At 34.5% G+C, this 19,536-nt stretch overlaps 1 protein-coding gene across 10 annotated transcripts in view; it reads left to right on the top strand.

Moving 5' to 3' along the window:
• The window catches only part of TENM4 (teneurin transmembrane protein 4), a 4,497,462-nt gene that overhangs the window by 2,385,959 nt on the left and 2,091,967 nt on the right, over positions 1-19,536 (top strand). The window lies entirely within an intron of this gene.

Genomic DNA, 19,536 nt, shown 5'->3' with positions numbered 1-19,536 from the left:
GCAAGTTTGGGCCACATTAGTAATGTGTGCTGTATTGTTTTTTGTACACATGATTCCATGCGCGGTTCTGTTAGTATGTCAGTATTGCTAACCATTACACCATTCTCAAGCCTCTATCAGGATTCACTTCTCATGTATGAATCCCCCATCAGAATTGTTTATTCACTCCCACCTCTCACAGCCAGCACCCCAGCTAATACTCAAGCCAGAATCATTGATGCCAAGTAATAGGTTCATAGTTTCATAGATTATACTAGGCTAACAGCCACTGGGGACTTTATAAGCCTAACCAAGCATCCCAATTGTATCCCACAAATTTATGTGCCATAGAAGTTATTTATGGGTGTATGGAAGCTAGGACAAGATTTGCAGGCTTCCTCTGTACATTAGAGAGATACTAGACCCGGGGTGTATTTCTGATTTCCCATCCACTGGTCCAGGTTTCTCTTGAAATTGGTTAGGGAAGAGCTCAGCTTCACATGGATGAAAAGCCTGTTCCAGAAAAAGAGGAACACTCAGAGACACAAATCTGGCTCTTATGTTGCAAGCAAAGTTTAAATCCCTGAATTGAGTAGTTCTGATGCTGTTCATTTTGTGGCTACGTAAAAAGATCCAGCAGAGTGGGATCCAGGGTTGGCTAGTATACCAGTCATAGACAGTCTGTAGGAAACACGATATAGACATAGGCTTTGAGGCAGTCTGTGTAGAGCATGCTGTCTCTGCCCTGTATTCTTTTTGTGAGGAACCTCTGTTAAAGTTCCAGTTGTTGCATGTACCCGGTGAAGTACATACTAAAGGGGACATTGTACTCAGTTGTAACAGAGATGGCAGATGATATTTCAAATAGGAATAAAGATGTGAAGTCATTAGCAGGTGATGTTAAAAGGCATTTGATTACATAGATTATGATAGTTTATTGTGCATTTTAAAAGAAAATGGTATGGATGGGAGGATTTTGAATGTGTTAAAATCAGTATATAAAATGTGAGGATTTTAGTTAATGGCTGGTTAGCTTCAAGAATACATATGAATAGAGTATTGAGGCAAGGGTGTTCTATGAGTGGGATATTGTTTTCTTTAGTTATGAATGCAGCAACAACTAAGGTGTCGAGAAATGTCTTAGAGGGAAATTATTCAGTCAATAAATGTGTGAGTATTCCAAGTTTTTTTTATCGTACTCAGATGATGTAACTAGAATAACAAAGAATGAAAAATGGATGGGTAAAATGATTAGTTATGTTTGTAGATGTCTTAGGAAAGTAAGTTTAGAATTAAATAAAGAAAGAAGTTGTGGTTTTAGGTAAAGTAGGGGTTATATAAAGTATTAAACTTGCAGATACAGAAGTATGTATGCTAGGTATTAAATCTGGAAAGAATGAAAGGTTTAGTTGAAAAAGGTATTAGCACAGGGAAATTATGGAAAGTATTTAGAATGTAATGTAAGAAAAAGTTAAATGTGATTAATTCAGTCATCTTGGGAAGAGTAGGTTATATGGCGAAGGTATGTGTGATTCCAAGCAGAATCAAAAAAGAGTTACTGCAAGCAGTATTTCTTTGTTTCTGGGGAAGTCAATTAAATCCAGTTAGGAGAGGTGTTGTTTATATATGTATCAGAGGGATGGCAGACAAGGTCTGATTAATCCAATTGTAAATGGTGGGGGTGGGGGGCTTCTATTATCTTATTTAAAATCTAGTGGAAAAGGATGAAATTAATATACATTTGGTATTTAATATTCTCAAAAGTAAGTACAGAGAATGATAGAACACTGAAGGTAGATTTAAAAGGAAAAATGTTGTGAAAGAGAGGAAATTATGGAATATCAAAATAAAATAAGAATGTGGATTCCTGCCAATAGAAATATTAATATGTCCAGGAAAGGATGGTTTAGGGATATAGATATGAGATGTTATGGAGTGAATCCTAAAGAGGGATTTAGTAAGAATTTTAGTGGTGTCATTTTAATATACAACAGTGTCAGGAGGACCCTTTTGGAGATTGTATATAAATATACAGTACAGGTCACCTGTTAAAGGTAATATGTTATAAAATATATTCACAAAGGTTATGTTTATTTTGTAATGAAATAGAGACAGCATAGCATGCTTTTTTAAGTGTGAAAGGGTAAAGGCAACACAGTGGTGGTGCATCTAGTACTTCTGACTCAGTGTGCCTGGTTTTCCAGTTTATTTCTCAGCTGCGTGTATTCTGTGTGAAGCATGAATTTCTCCCCTGTGCCCTCATAGCTTTTTGCAAGAACTTCTGGTTTCCTGTCATGTCTTACAGACATTCCATAGGTAAGATGGCAGTTCTCCAAGTTACCCATACATGATAGTTTCATATGTGAGGGTGTGTGTGTGTGTGTGTGTGTGTGTGTGTGTGTGTGTGTGTGTGTGTGTGTGTGTGTGTGTGTGTGTGTGTGTGTGTGTGTGTGTGTTTCTGTGTTTGCTTCTGTAGTGTCAGTCTTTAATTATGTACAGCGTGTCTCTGAACAAGTCACTTAACCAGCCTGTAGTAGACTTCCCAATGTAAAAAATGAAATACTCTGGTATGGCTTATATGCTTCCTACAATAGAAATTCTTTTTCAAGGCAATGCATACTCTTTTAAAGCTTTCATTATAACTGGAAACATTCAAAAGCCTTTTATAAAGTATTGATTCAGCTCACATTTCATTAACAATTAACTGTCTTTTTCCAATCCATATTGTAGATGTTAATCCAGAAATAAACATTTTCTTACCAGGTTTTTACAGTACAAGGAAAATGAGCACACAATATTGATTCAAACAGAATACAGTTACAATTATAACACAGTTACCAATTGTGTGTGTGTGTGTGTGTGTGTGTGTGTGTGTGTGTGTGTGTGTGTGTGTGTGTGTGTGTGTATGCACATGTGAGTGTGGGAAACGTGTGTGTCAGTATGTGCATCTATCCATATCTGTGTATGTGTGGGCACGTGTCTTATCTGTATCTATGTGTGTGTATGTGTGTATATATGTATATATATAGGTTTACCTACAGTAGATTGAACGAGATAGTCAACGCTGTGCATCAAAACCGACAATGTCGAATTTCAACATTGTCGAAATACAAATCGCCGTAAACCTCGGAACGAGCTTTAACATGGTTCGAGATGGGGGGCAACATTTGCGCTCGACCTCCTGAAATCGACTACAGTAGGGTCGACCAAACCCACCTCGACCTGCTAAGTGCAAACCATACATATATATATATATATATATATATATACATATATATATATATATGTATGCACATGTGAGTGTGGGAAACGTGTGTGTGTCAGTATGTGCATCTATCCATATCTGTGTATGTGTGCATGTGTGTGTGTGTGTGTGTGTGTGTGTGTGTGTGTGTGTGTGTGTGTGTGTGTGTGTGTGTGTGTGTGTGTGTGTGTGTGTGTGTGTGTGCATGCACATGTGTATGTGTGCATGTTAATGTGTGTGTGTGAGAGTGAGTCCACATGGCTATGTTTAAAAATTCAAAATATATTAAAAAATATCCCTTTTGTTTTAATGCCTGCATCCCAGTGGGGAATTTTGTCCCTGGCTATGTCCTGGATTACTCAGGTTCAGCTAGCAGTCTAAGCAGTGGAGGAGTCAGCCTGTGAGAGATGTTATAAACAGCCAGTGTTGACTCATCCATGGGGAATGACGTTGGCATATATATGCAGCAGTGCCATCCATTGGATAGACTAGAAATGCAGCTACTGTTTCAGGTTCTCAGAGGTAAGTAAGCCCACCAACTACTGCACATCATTCCATCTATGAATCATTAAGTCTGTGGAAGCCCACACTGATGCTGGCCCAGCACAGCAGTCATTTCATGGTGCTTTCTAACAAACAGTGGATGTTAGAAATAATAAAAAATCTTCTAATCCCCGTGGATAACAACTGCAGTCCCTGTCTCTCCCTTTCCTAGTGTCCTCAGAAACTAATGCTTAAAAGGAGCGAATGCCCTGAGGATGACTTAATGGTCATGGGGAAAACTGGAACATAAAACCCAGGTACAAAAGATTCCTTATAAATTACCCCCCACTCAATATGCCAAGATGTTAAAAATGTATTTATTTTATGTTTTGTTGACCAGATTAGTCCCACTAGGCCAATGACCAATTTTTTTTTCAGTGGCTATAAAATTATCACTTGAATGACATGTATTTTTAAGAGCATTAAATCAAACCTGAGAGATTATTGTGGAATATGAAGAGACACAAGCCTAATATAGTCAAAGTCTGTTTCTTGTTTTTATTTATTTATTTATGTGTCGATTTGTTCATTTTGAGGTTAGACATTTTCAGCAAAACAAAACAGTGCCTTTGTTTTTCATTTATGTTTTCTATTTTTAATATAGCAGTTGATTTTAAGATGGATTTTATACACACAGTAAATACTAATATAAAACCTAGAACTACTGTACTATAATTTGGGGTTGTATTTGATTTTTTTTTTTTTTTTACCTCAAGTGTTAAACTGGTGTTTGTTAATGCAGTGCTGTATTTTCTGTAGATGGACCAACTGGTGCAAGACACATCTGTACTTTTTGGTGTGAGAACTGTATTACTTTTAAGTTGTCATATAAAAGTGAGCTTTAAAAAGTCAACAACCACAGGAATCTGTCTTGTTCCAACCTTGCCACCATGAGTGTTGAGAAAAAAAAAAAACAGAGAAACTAGTGGTCTTAAAACTTCATTGATGAGCTCACTCACTATAATTTCCAAAAACCATGAAACCCAGGTAGTGTTCCAAAGCAACAAGCCTTTATTCGTCACAGACAAACAATCATCATTAACAAAAATCAGAAATTAAATAAAAGTAACCTTTGTGTATTTTAATATTTTCATAACCTTACTACCTTGCCTCTCAACCTTTCCTCAGCAAAATGCATGGCGTAATGAATGGGGTAGGGCTTTTAGTCTTTTTTAGACTGTGTAGTCTAGATATCGTCTTGATCAGAAAATTTTGGATATTTTATGTTGGTCAAGGTGCTTACTTTCTGGGTCATTATTTTAAAGGCTAGGTATTTTAAGGGTACAGTACAGACAGTTCCACACTGCATGAGACTTAGTCAAGATATCCCTCCCTATCAACTGAACAAGGTAGAATGACTTCCTAATGACTTCTGAAGCATAAGGAAAACAAGATTTGTTATTAACATGGCTACAAAGAAGTCCCAGGTAATTACAGCTGTTTGGAGAAGGGTACCAGGGCATGTGGTAAGAGGAGGGGATGATGCTTTCCCAAAGGTAACTATACCATGTTTTTTCATTTAAGGTGAGCATGTGATGACACAGCAAGAGATGGTCCGGTCCAGGGCTTGTTGGAGTATTTGAGTGTTCCACAGGGTTTGACAGTTACACTATAAGTCAAAAACTGATGAATTGGTCATCCAATTTCAGGAATTTTGATGGTAAAAGAAGATACATGTTGCAAAAAGTGCATCACTGCTAAGAATGAGATTATGTTTTGCTGCCTATTCTTTAAGAAACCCATTTTAGTCAGTGAAACTCTACTGCGTCTTATTTGTTACATGGCATATACTACCATTTTCCATGCAGATGATTAACACAATGGGGATGATAACCTCAGTACACTGCAGAAACACCAAAATAATAGAAAGGATTTGTCAGAACTGAAAACATGTTATGCAAGAGCGAATGGCAGTAAATATATCTGATGCCTGGGAATATCAGAAAACATTGGCAAATGGGAGTTTTTGGGACAGACCTGGAGAATGGTATACTATCCATGTTGTATGTACAGATTCCAATTGTGAATCCAAGCTATACAACCTCTGAGAAAAGAGAAATACCCGGAAAACGTGAAAAATACTTACAATAGCAAACAAGTGTAAAAGTATTCATTGACCGTTCTGCTCAGGGATTGGGAGATAAAAGATTATTTGTCACAGGAGAGTTTTTGTCTAGTTGTAGATATCTTAATCTTAAAGATGCCTTCAGAAGTTTAAGTTCTTCCTGCTTTTTTATTAGTGTTATAAGACCTTTTTCGTAGTTATCAAGTTACTGCCTTGCACAATTGTATATAAAAAAAAATTGTAGTACCTCTTGTTTTTTAGCAAACACACAAGAATCTGTTAATAAATATTGTGTACTCTTCTTAGAACAAGTTTTTTAAAGATGTCAGACTTGAAAAATACTTTGATGTTACCTGTTTACATCATATTCTGTACAAGGAACCTGTCAAAATAAGTGTCCATGTAGCAAACTCTTTGTTAGAATATTTTTTGTGTATACTGAGAAGCATGTTATACAGGAATAAACAGAATTAAAATCTGTATACCTTTTTCGTATGCTTCCCTTGGATATCTAGAATTAATATTTAAGCAGTCTGTACTTTAGCTTTGTTGTTAAATTGCATTGTACTTTCTAAGATGAAAGTTTTTTTTCCCTTTCTTATTCCATTGTATGTGCAAAGTAATGTTTCACATTAAACTTACTTAGCTGTCATTCATTTACATATTGCTAATTAGCACATATGCCATTGTCACAAATAATAATAACAGAAAGCAGACTACATACAATCTAATTTTGTTTTGAAGTTTTATTTTCTTTCCGTTTCTTACTCTTCGAACCCCTGCTGCAGACAGTTCATGTTTTACAGAGAGGTTGCATGGCCTCCTTTTTTCTAAGAAACATAACTGTTCAAATCTGAGAAATTTAAGTACAATGATGTAGAAATGTGTTTTTCGTATTAAGTTACATGGGAAGATGAAAGGCAGATACTACATTTAGTCATTTAATTGTGTAATTTTACATTGTGTCATTCAATATGTGAGAGCTGGCTTTGTCAAACATGTTGTGCTTTGGATTTGGAGATGAGAGAAAAGATGCATTTTATTTGCTTTACAACTTGTCCCTTGTCTCTGAGTTTGTCACACCTTGGAGTTAGGAAATATAGACATTGAAGTTATAGAGGAAGAGCTCTCATATTGGAGGTGCATGCCCTGGTTAACATTTTCAGTGTTGCTTCTACAGAGCATGAATTTCTGCAGGGATAGATATTATTGCAGACAATAATCATATATTGATTAAACAAGAGCTGAGTAGTCAAAAAAATCCATTAAGATTTTGTATAAACTACTTATTGCCTAGCAAGACGTGAAAGTTTGAAGTCCCCTACATAGGGAAATGCAGTAGAACTTGCCCGAGATTAAACACCAGTTTGGTCAAATGTCCATCTTGATGTTCTTTTTGTTTTAATAAACAATTTTATTAAGCTTTAACAGATTAATAATCATTGACATTAAATGCAAAATAGAAATTCAGCAATAATATAAGAAACAAGAAATATACAATGGAAGTGTTTACAAAGGTGTCCACTAAATAAAAATTACACAAATCTTTAAAGCATATGAATTATTTTTGAAGATTCAATAACTATTTGTCTAGCAAGTCTTTTAGCTTAGACTGCATGTTATACTATGAAATTATCCTGGTGGATTTAGATTTAATGGTCAACAATTCCAAGTTACATACTTCAGTCATAATATTCTTGAATTCCGAAAAAGAGGATGAAGTCTCAGTCTTCGAATTTCTAGTTATATCCTTTCTGGCAACAGTTAAAATGGAACGTACCAAAGGATGTTTAATTTTTTTATACAATCAGGGACTGGTATATTGAATAGAATCAAATATTTGGATAAGACAAACTTCTCTGAAAATAAAGCCTGAAGAAAGCTGTTAATGTTATCCCAGTAGGATTTAAGAATTGCAGTCAAAAAACATATGAGACCAATCAAACTTTGCCTCTATTTTACATCTCCAACACATAAATTCTTTCTTACTAATTTTCCCCATTATGTGAGGTGTAAAAAAATGGCCTGTACATGAATTTCCAGGTGAACAATCTCCATTTAAGTGAGGAAGTAGTCAATTTGGATGATTCCAGTATTATTTTCTTATCATCATCACTGTGTGGATTGTTATTAACTGAGGAGTAATAGGACCAATAATTCTCCGGATCATTTGTTGTTTCATTTCTGAGAGCTTGCCATTAGTAGGTAAATTATTCTGCATAAATATTGTCAAAGGGCGTATTAACTTAGGAGCAGGCACTTTGTACTTGATGACATTAGGGCAATTTCGCTAACCATAAACTGTCTACGGGCTTGTTTCTAACTATGGCTCATTACTCAATTCATATTTAGCGATTAAATAATCTGCAGAGTTCAGTTTGTCATTAGTCAACATCTGAAGCCAATAAATGAGATTCTTTTCCTTAAATACCATCATCTTGGCAAGATTTTAAAAAAGACATATTACCTTGTGCAAAAGCAATACAAAAAAGAAGAAAAATCCAGGCTTTATAAACTGGATTTTTATAAATAAAGTGTCTAATTGTCTTCAATATAAGTGATATATAGTGTGACATATGTAATTGAAGCTTATATGTTAGAAGATAGTCCTTTAACATCCAGATATTGGATTATTTAGTATTAACAGTTTATCAGAATTAGATATGTTAGGGGTATTAACACAGAAAGCTTACTGGAACATTTTCCATGTGACTGTATAATGTTTATCTACTAATAAAGAAATAGATTTAATCACAGAGGAGAATGAATATAGTTCCAGATCTGGTAAACCAATTCCATTTCTAGACCAATCTCTCACATAATGAGCTAGTGCTACGCTAGGTTTATTTGGGAACCACAAAAACTTTAAAATCATGGAATTGAATTTTATATATGGTTTAGAGGCTGGTAAGGATAATGATTGTACAGTGTACGGTATTATTGGTAATATTATCATTTTAATGATAGAGAGCCTTTCTTCCATTGTGAAGAAAAGCTTATTCCATTTATTTATAAGATTCTTTACAGAGGATAAACTATTATTATAGTTAACGTCTATTATATCTTTGATGTTTTTAGTTAATACAATTCCCAAATATGTTAACTCATCTGTTTGTACTAAATACTTGGTAACCATCTTGTCTAGACTATTAATATTAGAATAAATAGGAAGTATTCTTGTTTTACTATCATTAAAGAGTAAACCAGATTTCCTTTGGAAATTCTCTATAGTTTCAAAAATAGCAGAGAGGGAAGCATTATTTCCTTTAGTAGTAAGAAGAATGTTGTCTGCGAAAAGTTGGATTTTAGAGGTCACATCAAGATTTAGCTTAAAGCCTGCAATATCTGGATTCATCCTTATCAAATTGGCTAATGGCTCCGTTACAAGAGCAAAAAGTAGGGGAGACAAAGGACAACCCTGCTTAGTCTCTTTAAGTATTTATTTTGTTTTAAAATATTAATTTGATGCTGAATTTTAGACATTGAGATTGGCTTATCTAATGTTTCAACTTGTAATTTTGATAATTTATTTTTGGTATTTTTTAATAAAGTAACTACTTCTTTACAATCTAATGAATTTGGTTTCTGATTAATTTTATTAAAATATTCTCTGAATTCCATCAATATATCTCTTAGATCTGTAACATTTTTCTTTTTTAGAGGAGTAAATCTCTTTGATATGGTTTAAGTTTACTAAGTCTCTTAATCTTATTAGCTAAGTTACTAAATGACTTGGGGTTAACAGAGAATTTTATAAATTTGAACCTCTCTAAGTTAATCATAGTCTTGTGATTTAAAATGTCTAAGTATTTGCTATTTAATGCATTGATTTCTTCTTTTTTTATTATTTTTACCCATTTGGTTGAGTAGTTTTAAATTGTCAAGTTTCTTTTGTATCTCAATTAATTCTTTGTCTCATTGCTTTTTTATTGGCATACCAACTATTAATTATCCCATATAAATCTCATATAAATAAGCTTTTACCGCATCATTCATATATATATATATATATATATATATATATATATATATATATATATATATATATATCAGAAGTGCCACAGATACTTTTAAACTTAATGAAAGTTTGAATATCTGAAGTAAAGTAGTCTTTAAAATGTTTTAGTTTGGTTATGTAGGCAGGGATTCTTTTAATTTGTACACAATAATTTGGACTAATTAGTAGCTCAAAAGAGATAGCATTATGATCCAGGAGGGGACATGAAATTACTTTAACCTTACCCAAATTATTTATCAACTCATCTGAAACTAATACTCTATCAATTTTGGAATGTGTGTCATGCCTATATGAAAAATGTGTGAAAAAGAAAGATTCTGAATCAAAAAAGTCATTAATATCTCAAATATGATATGTATCAATAAAATCTTTCAAATTTTTGGCTGAAGGTAAAATTCTGCTTTTACCAGAAGCGTTTGAATCCTTGTCTGTTAAAATACAATTAAAATCCCCTGCCAAAATAATGTTTCCTTTAGATACTTGTACAGTCTGATTTACATGTTGTTTCACAGTGTTAAACCCGATTCCTGGAATCCAGTAGATATTAATAAGAGTAAATATCTTCCTATTAAGTTCCAGTGTAAATGAACAAAACATACCCTTATTGTTTTTATATGTATCAATAACTCTAGTAATGGGTAAAGAATTATTTCACAAAACAGCTACTCCTCTTTTCTTTTGGAAATGGTGAGAGCTAGATAATGTAGAATAATGTCTAGTATTAAGTTTATCTATGTCTTCAGACAAAAGATGTGTTTCTTGTAGAAAGACAGCTTGGGAATTGTGTAGTTTCAATTCAAGCCATTGACATTAATAGAAATACATTTTAGAAAAGACATGTTACTTATTGAAAGAGTTTGCATAAAAATGTGACCATTAATTTGTTTTGTGTGTGTGTGTGTGTATATATATATATATATATATATATTATATATATATATATATATATATGTGTGTGTGTGTGTGTGTGTGTGTGTGTGTGTGTGTGTGTGTGTGTGTGTATATGGTTCACCTTTACAATCTTGAAATACTGAAATCTCAAATTTCAATATCTCGGGACTGTAAAGGCGAAAACCAAAAATGTTGAAAGTGCATAAGCACAAATTCGATTATCTCAAATCCGCGCTTATGCAGTGCAGCAACGGAATGGGAAGTGTTTGGCCTGGATGTGTTACAGAAGTGAAGGTAAGTGAGTGTATGTGAGTATTTTTGTAAGTTGTGCGTGTAGGTTAGGGAAGGGAGGTGAAAGTATGAGTGTGAGTGTTGGATGTGTTTGTATGTGTGATGTGTGTGTGTGTGTGTGTGTGTGTGTGTGTGTGTGTGTGTGTGTGTGTGTGTGTGTGTGTGTGTGTGTGTGTGTGCGCATGTGTGTGTGCGTGTGCGCGTGAGAGAGTGTGGAATGTGTATGCATGAGTAATCCATTACTTTACTGTTAGTGCGATCTTGGAGTTGGTATATATAAGTAGTGGGGCTTGTCCCCCTGCATAGATGTAGTGTAGGATTGTGTAGTTTGTGTGTTGTGGTTTGAATGGTGTGCGTTGTGTGGTGTATGATTTGTGTATGTTCGGGATTTTATTTTTCATGATTGTGTGTTTCGGGATTGTGGGCCGTTCCACTTTATAGTTTCGAGATACTGAAATTCGAGATTTCAGTATTTCGAAAATATAAAGGGAAAACATATATATATATATATATATATATATATATATATATATATATATATATATATATATATATATATATATATACGTACACTAAACATCACTCCAACAGTATTAATATGAATATTAGTAATCATATGGTCAGTCGTATATGAAACAGTTATAAAATTCAAAACTGTATAAGTATTAGACACCAAAAAAGAACACAAATAACCAAAATAAAATAAGACCAAAGTTCTGTAACCCCACAACCCCTCCGTGGAGTTAAATACTACTAACCTGATCAGCATTCACTACTCAAATCAACTACCCAACAAACAACAGTTTACCTCCCTCCACCACTTGTTAGTGAATTATTCAACATATAACATAAAATATAATAAACTCATCATTTACATTGAGCAAGTTTGTAATATCAAAGAGTATGAATCAGCATTTTGATCAATGACATTTCTTTTCTTTTTAAATAATCACTTCTATAAATATGTTCCATTCTTTTTGAGAAAAAAAAGTGCCATCATGTGTTATGAATTCAGTCATACAACTGTGACTAGTAGTCAGTATCAATTTAAGTGAGCTGCTATTAACTTATTACAGAAAAGATCATCCTGCATACACTTAAGCACCCAATAGTGTTAATCCTTCAACTCTCAAGATACACGTCAAAAGAAATAAATGATCACTAAGCCTATGACTCAAGCACTCCAAAATATTCCATCACATCTAAAGTAACCTTTCATTATGTAATTAAGTAACATCAATGAATCTCGATAGGAACAACTGAAATTTGCTAATTATATGCATGTATTGTTAAAGAAAACAAACATAAAAGGTAGAAGTAGATATATAGAAGTAATTTAAAACCTAAGAGGTATATTTTAAACCAAGGTATAATTTCTATTCAAATGAATATATAAATGTTTATACTTTGCTTTTTATGTTGATAGATGTACTAGGTAAAATGAAGTATGTTATAAATATAAACAAGAGCAGTACATCTACCTTTATGTGTACTGTCACATAAACAAAATGTCATTGTATGGCAACAATTAAATTCTTATAGATTTTGACTGTAAAGACTTTTGGCATTTACGCATTATCGCAACTATGCACCCCTGGCAGCATGCCATCTGTGCCACTGAGAAAGGATTCATTGTGTTTTTACTCAGCAGGTTGTCTGAAATTGTATATCGCAACCATATATTCTCACAACCACATTATTTGTTTTATTGAGAATGGAGTCATTGTTTTTTTCACGGGATTTGATGGTATGCAGTTACTACAGCCTCAAGGACATTTCACTGAGACAATTCACTCTTGAGTTAAAAACACTTCAGCATGGACAACTGGCTTCCTTGTTGCTCGGCAGTTAGGTTATAAGTGATGTGTAAATGCCAAATTGCACATGACAGAATTGTTCCTGATACCCTGAATGACTGAGGTCCCCAGGTAGATAGTAATAGAACTAATATCATGTCTGACATAAAATGCATGGCAACAATCCTTATACAGCACTTACTTCAGAGGGGAAAAAAGTCCCTCCCTAATTGAATGCATGCTAACCCACAATGTTTAAGCATTAAACAGATATAAAATAAGTGACATATAAATAACTGTAACCTAATGTATGACTATGTCATTCTTTAAATAAAGAAAGAGAAAAAAAAAACGGAAAAATCTTCACGGGTCCAATGGCGGTAGAAAAGGGAAATACAATTCTGTCAGTTATAATTGTTGACTTAAGAGGACTTCACAAAGACATGTCTTGACTGAAAAAAAGAAAATATACATTATAATTATAAGTATGTATCTCTTCTGACTAGAATATTACCTGCAGCACAAACCAGTGACACAGTTTGATTCAGTTGTATTCATAGGGTTCACCACCATACCAGGCATGGAGGGGGATACCGGATATTTAATTTAATGTACATTTCTTTGACTATGTTTGTTGTTGTTCAGATTTTCAACTTGACCACTGTGGTGTAGAACTGTTAACAGTATTTCGCATTTCTGGGCAACCATTATTAAGTATTAATTGGAGTAGTTGCTTTCTCTGTCCGCCTTCAGACATATTATTATTCCCCACACAAGAGTTATAAGTCCTAGGAACCATCTGACTTACAGAAGAAATATTTATGTACAAGCAAAGAAGGAGTCAATAACACAAATAACACACTGGCGAGAATGCACAGCCGTGACAATACGCAAGCACCAAGACATCAACAGTAACCTGTGCTCCTGACCCCATGGGCCGGAAGATGAATCTGCACCAAATTCAGATGTTCATCCCACTAAATAAGGAAGCCCCCAACAGCAAAAAAACCAACTAATGCCAGCTAGAATGTGCCATAAAGCATTGAAAGAAAAAAAAAAGCAATGAAAGTCACCAATAGGAAGGATGACAGAATCTTCACCATATAAAAATGAGTGCACGGATGTCAGTGCAGCAAGATATACTTGCCGGGAGTCCACACAACTCCAAAATGCATAATCACGCAGCTCCCTATTATGCTGTCGCAGAAGCAGGTTGTCGAATGCGTCTTTGTTGAACAGTAAAGCGCAAAAAGGCAAAATAGTGAAGCAGCTGTTCAGTGAATTCTTTCCCTGGGAAAGAATTAATTTGGCTGCTTTCGCTACTTTGCCTTTTCGGCACTGTAGTGCAATCTCGGAGTTGGTATATTTAAGTAGGTGGGTGTGGAGGGCACAGTCTCCCACGTCGGGTGGTGTGGGGGGCTTAAGTAATGTTTTACTGGGTTTTTTTTTTTTGTTTGTTTTTGTTTCGGAACAGCAATTGTTTTCCATTGGAAAATAATCACTGTTCTTTCTAGCTAATGAGTAAAAAAGTAAAAAAAAAATGAAAAGTGACATTTCCATAGCTAGAAAAATAAAAAAAAATCTTCTTTTTTATCAGTTGACTTCCAGGTATTATTTTCTGCAACTCTCTTCAGAGACATACTTGCCCATTCCATATCTTGAATTTTGTCTAATATTTTATTAGATGTTATGAATACCATGGCTGATTCTAAGTTTTCAAAACTCTTAAATCCATCAGCAAGAAATATTTCAGTCTGGCAGGAAACAAGAGATGAGCCCTTATTTGTTTCTTTTGAAGTTCTTTAATCAAAGGCAAAAAATATTTCCGTTTAGAAATAACAGCAGCTGAGTAATCATTGCCAAAATGAATGATACTGTCATTTATTTTAATTGGTGACTTAGATCATGCAGATTTACGGACTACTTCTTTATCCTGGGTAGAAAGGAATTTTACTATTACAGATTTAGCTGAAGTGTTATTGTTAGATGATGATGAAGCAAGGGATCTGTGGGCCCTTTCAATACCATAAGATAAAGCCTCAGGAAGATCTAAAACTTTAGGCAGCCAAGAAGTTAAAAAGTTCACCATACTATTACATTCAATATTGTCCGGAAGTCCAAAAATTCTTATATTATTCTTACTTGTCCTATTTTCCAGGTAGTCAATTTTATGCTGGAGTAAAGTATTCTGCATTAAGAAAAAATCAGTATTATTCTTTCCTTCATGTAATCTTCCATATCTGTCATTCAGTGATTGTTCAATACCGGTAATCTGAGATTCCTGTAGTTGTAAATCTTCATGTATCACTTCCACCTGGTTTGAACTCTTCTACTTGAAGTTGTCTAATTTTGTATCCATTCTGTCTAATTTTAGTGACAACTCCTGGATATTTGTTAGGAGAGACTGAAGTTTTGTTTTTTTTTAAGTGCAGAATCTTGAGAATTAGCCTTGGAGAATTTCATTGTTTAGTCAGGATGATGAGAGGAAATGATCATGTAGCTGTTTGACAGGAAAAGTTCAATAAATGTATACATTTTTTTTGATACAATAGATATAGATACTTTATAAAAAGCCTAATTTTAGTGTAAAGATTTTTTTACTATATTGTATTAATTTTTAACTTTCTAACTTTGTATTTTTAAATTCTCTCATATTTTGTAATTCTTAGATTTTTGTAATCTTGTAACTTGTAACATTTGTATTTTTGGAGCTTTTCTCCCCAACACTCCATTGAAAACGGGCTCCTCGTGGCCCATGGACCATCCTGGCAAACAAACTGCAAATAAATAAATAAATACAATCCCAGGTGACACTTGGAGGTATCAAATACTGTATAAATAATCTGGCTAGGATTGTTTAAAATTAACAAATCCCATAAGAAATCTTTGAAGTGGCAGATCTGAAGAAAACTGCAGTTAACTAAAGCATATCTTGGCTACACCTTCCATCCATCTTGATGTTCTGATCACTGCTTTGTGCATTCGCTTCAAAATGTTTGCAGTTTATGAAGAGAACCATCTGCATCTTTTTGGCCCAGTGCACTGTTTGCTATATATATTTTTGCAGCATCATAATTATAGATTAAAAGTTATTTGCTAGGCTATCAATCTGTGAGGATCTTTAGAAGCCTAGCCCTGCATTCTCATTACACTTTTAGCCCTTGTAATTTAAATACAAATAACCCAGATTCAAGTAGAATATTTACATGTCACCCCTTTCCATAAGGGATAAGGGTGCTAAACTAGAGGTGAATTTATAGTTTTCCATCTATTCATCCAGATTATATTTCAGTAGAGTAAAAGCAGTACTTTGCTATATGTGGAGAGGAAGACAATTCCAAAGCAGTGGTATTTTCTGTGACACGTATCTAGTCCTCTAGCATGTTTTATTTATGTTGTAGAAGAGAGAAAGATCTCTAGAGCAGGTGTTTGTACCCCCACTGGACTTACAGATGCAAAGTAGGTCTAAGAGGATAGGGTCTGTTGAGGATGTCTACATGAGGCAGAGATTTCTACTCAGTAGCCTGTACAATATCAAGTAGAAAGACATGGATATGAGACAATCAGTGTAGTTTTTATGATTTAGGCCCATGATTTTCTTGGTGAGAAAGTGTTAGTCATTCAAGTTGTGTTATGTGTTTAGATAGGTATATATTGAAGGGTGGCATTATACACAATGATTGGCCTAATAAGTGCAGATTACAGTGGAATTGTCACATCCCTGGACTCAGATGCCTTACCCTTACTAAGCATACCTCTCAACCAATTAGCACAAGAAATCTGGACAAAGCCTAATATAATGGGGGGACAAAGGGCAGAAATAGGGACAGATTTTTAATTGTTGCTCTTATAAGCTTGGAAAGTAGATAGAATAAAAGGATTTGCATTAGCATGCATTTCTTGAAGGATATGAAGTCTGAAACCCAAATGTATTTCATTATTTAGTGACTTCAATACTCAATGATTTGCCAGAAAATCTCAGAGTTTATGAGGAATGGATCAAAAATATGACACAAAAGTCTGGACATTCTGTGAAAATCTGGACATTTGAGAGCTATGTTACTAATGAATTGTGCAATGAAGAAGAACTTCCTTGCAAAAGTGGATATATATATATAGTGTTCAAAGGACAGTTTGTTGTCCACTTAGGTTCCCAGGTCCCTAACTACTGGATCAAATTTCAGGGGTGTATTGTCAATGTGGTGGTTATAGGGGGACATCATGCTTGCTGAAGGAGACTATTATACATTTTTGTCATTTAGTTTTACTCCGTGGTTATGACACCATCTATTTGTTTGGGAATGGCTATTTGGAGACTCTTGGTGTCCTTTGAAGAGTTTATGATGACGCTACGTTTGCAGACGTATGCAGACTCGGTGAACCATAAGCCCTTAACATTCGCTGTGATCTCCAAGAAGTGAATGCCAAGGAGGAGTGGCCTCAGGACTGAAGCCTGGGCTACACCACTAGTGACATGTCTTTTGGAGGAGGTAGAACCAACTACCCTAGTTTAATGCATTGCATTTTTGAGCCACTTTGCTGTCCAATAAGTTTCATAGGGATTAGCATTTAGTGGGAGAGTTTAGCAGCAATGCCTGAGTGTGGGATGGTGTTAAATGCCTTTGCAAAACTCTGGATATGTGATGTGTACCAATTTTTACAGCTTGTTAAAGACTTTGCACATGTTTTCATTACTTTTTATGCATATTGTGAAAAGCCAAGGGTTTCATAGCTAAGGGTATGTATTTGAACTATCCAACTGGTCTTCAACCAAAACTGGTTTAACTAGCTAAAAGTAGATCTGAGTCTGAAAATTTAAGGTGCCAGATGAAATCTATGTGGTACATGCCCTCCCCCCTCCCCCATATTTACGAGTATGAATCTAGTTCAGAGTGGGAGAAATAAAGTAAGCACCAGAAATGTCTTCCTTTTGTAATTAGTTTTAGGAGTTCTACTTCCAGAAAGTTCAGTGAGTTCAGTTTACCAGGGGGAAAAGGCTCCGCACATGGTAATATGTTTCTGACTTGGTGAAACTTGGAAATTAAGAGACCATGTTTCTGCCTAGTAAAATTTGGAAGCTAGATGAACTTCTGTGTCTCTACCAAAGAGCTTCAGTGAAAGAAGCTCCTGGTAACCTAACAATGCTAAGTATATATTCATGCTACTGTAGGGTTGCCACCTTTTCAAATGGCCAAAGAGGGACATTTCCAGGACACACATCAGATTTTACAGGACAACACATACCCACGGTCAGTACAAAGAATAGAACATTACTTTTTTGCCTAAATAAAAGCTTATTCTTGTAGCAGTTTAGTTGCTTATTCTGTTTCTTGTAACATTTAGGTATTTTAGATACAGAAATAACTATTTTATGCAACTATTACATAAAATATGGGACATAATTATGTCCTACAATCGCAGGACATTTGCCATTTTTAATATTTTTGGTCAGGACACAACTGCCCAAAGAGGGACTGTCCCTCACAAAGTGGGACAGGTGGTAACCCTATGCTACTGTGAGTCCTGAGCTACAATAAAAATGCCTTGTGTAAAGTGTGACTGTTCCTCTGTGGAAATTGTCTCAACCAGTTAAATTCAAAGACTGTTAATGTTGTTGCCTGTAGCAGCTTGTCTGAGGACAACACATTTAGTATTTTGTTTTATGCTTGGGCTGCTTATATACATTGAACTGTGAGGAAATATCAAGTAGAAGACAAACTGGAGAAAAACAGTTGTGTTTACTCATCGGAATGCAAAAAACCCTTGTTGTCTTAAGAGTGAAGTACCTCTATCATGTTGGTTTTATGTTTAGTAAACATTTTTGTGTTGTCTGTAAGCCTTAAGCTTATTGTTTGTGTTGATAAGTAAATAATAGTATGTCACAATGACTACACGTTATGCCATTTAGTCGAAATGTATTTATGTTTATGAACTTTCTGTTGTTAAGAAGGTGTTGTATGTTCCACAAAAACAGTTTTTTTAAGACTTTCTGTTTTGAACAATTTTTGACTTCTTTGGAGAGCACTTTATTTTTTTTTACTCCTTAATGGAATGACATCATTACCACAGGTCTGCTTTCACCTGCTTATATTTTCACTTTGGAATGTTAAGTTTTTAGCTAGATCACCTGTGACTACCCAAGTACTACCAAAGCTTTATATATCTTCACAGGTTGGAAGACTTGTCTTCTTTTGGTTTTCTTCTATCTGCAACAGCTTTGTTTTGTTGTTGTTGTTATTATTATTTATTATGCTGCAGTGATATTTCTTTATTTTCTAGAATAATATTCATGGTAATAAAACAAAGTTTTAAACCGAAGTTTATTGTTCATTACCTGACCATTTTATTATAGTCTCATAATGAATGACCTCCTTTTTATAGCTGTTATTTTAGTAAAGCAGGTTATATCATCACTACATATATAGTTTTCATTTCTGTGTATTAATAGGTCAGAGATAATACTCTATGACTAACCATTTAAATTTTGTATGGCCTCTAAGTAAAACTCATTGATTCCTGGTTAAGTATGAACAGCTAGTTGCAGATTACTAGTTAAGGATATACTCGTTACTTTATAATATGTAAACTTGCTTTAATGCAGACCTTACAGCATCAGCATATTTCTAAAAGCCATTGAATGTTCAGTAGTGTTCCAGTTGTTGCCCATGTAAAATATCATATTAACTGTTGCCCTTGTACCTATTACTTG

This window comes from Protopterus annectens, chromosome 5.part0 (assembly GCF_019279795.1).
Source record: "Protopterus annectens isolate FY-2018-M chromosome 5.part0, PAN1.0, whole genome shotgun sequence".
Classification (NCBI taxonomy): Eukaryota; Metazoa; Chordata; order Ceratodontiformes; family Protopteridae; genus Protopterus; species Protopterus annectens.
This window is presented reverse-complemented; position numbering and strand designations above follow the sequence as displayed.